The following is a 1,172-nucleotide window of genomic DNA, read 5'->3' as shown; positions in this document are numbered from 1 at the left end:
ACACACACACACACACACACACACTCCCCTTTACCTCCACATGATAAAAATCAGGTTCTGACAGAAAATGACTCGTTATCTCTGTCATTATTGAGACATTTGCTCAATATGATATAATATTATATTAAATTACTAAAAACAGGAAATCACTTCGGTACCTGTCAGATGATGTCAGACAGAAGAGGTGGGAGGAGCATGCATAGCTTGCAGTTTGAATGATTGGATGATTGGCTTGATTGACAGGACTCTCCCAAAGCTCAGACCAGGAGGACAATCGAGTGCTGCAACACAGATTTCTGCAACAGGGACCTGCAGCCCACCCTCCCCCCGCAGGCTCCCTCAGGTAACGTTTTACTGATCAGCTGATTCAGGTGTTTGTCAGGTGAACATCGACCTGCCTTAACCACAGTCTGTTTTTCTTCCTGGATGTTTCCAGAAGGCAGCCCCCACTGGCTGGCCTTCGTCATCTCCATGACGATCTGCTGCTGCACTCTGATCTGCGTCACCGTGGTCTGTTACTACAGGTAGGATGTCACCTGTTCAGTAGACTCAGACTCAGGTGATTTGAAGGTCACATCACTTTAAGACTTCACAGATGGATCAGTGTCAGACCTTCAGTAGGTTTACAGTTGTTTCTTTTTTATGTTGGTTTCATCCAACAAATTATTCACAACTCCTAATAATAATAATAATTCTTATTATTATCTCTCGTGTCCGTGTGAAGACATGTTCATAGATCTGCTTTGTATCATAGAGAAAAGACTTTTCATTCAGAATCCTCCTGTTTTTAAGTTTCCTGCAGTATCACAGTACGACGACATCAACAACAACAACACTTAACAGAATCCTTGACAGAAAAACAATAACACGTGGATCCATTAAAGAGCACGTCTCAGGTTGAAGCAACTGTAGATTAAACTGTTGCTGTTATGTTATTGTATAGTTAGAAATATAATTGTGTGTGTGTGTGTGTGTGTGTGTGTGTGTGTGTGTGTTAGGTATAAGTGGCAGACTGAGCGTCAGCGGTATCACAAAGATCTGGAGCAGGAAGTCTTCATCCCTGCTGGAGAATCCCTCAAAGACCTCATCCACCAGTCACAGAGCTCTGGCAGCGGCTCGGGGCTCCCCCTGCTGGTAGGGGCACAGTACTGCAGTACTGCACCAGGAGCGCA

General features: G+C 44.3%; 1 long non-coding RNA gene across 1 annotated transcript; it reads left to right on the top strand.

Annotated features, from left to right (window-relative positions):
• The first annotated feature begins 240 nt into the window (after positions 1 to 240).
• LOC111657064 (uncharacterized) lies at positions 241 to 1,164 on the top strand. Its single transcript, XR_002760913.2, has 3 exons — positions 241 to 343; positions 437 to 524; positions 999 to 1,164. It is a non-coding gene; the product is annotated as an uncharacterized LOC111657064 (long non-coding RNA).
• The last annotated feature ends 8 nt before the right edge of the window (positions 1,165 to 1,172 follow it).

The sequence above is a fragment of the Seriola lalandi genome, unplaced genomic scaffold (assembly GCF_002814215.2).
Source record: "Seriola lalandi dorsalis isolate HSWRI2012SDOR001 ecotype SW California unplaced genomic scaffold, Sedor1 jcf7180001977175, whole genome shotgun sequence".
Lineage (NCBI taxonomy): Eukaryota > Metazoa > Chordata > Actinopteri > Carangiformes > Carangidae > Seriola > Seriola lalandi.
This window is presented reverse-complemented; position numbering and strand designations above follow the sequence as displayed.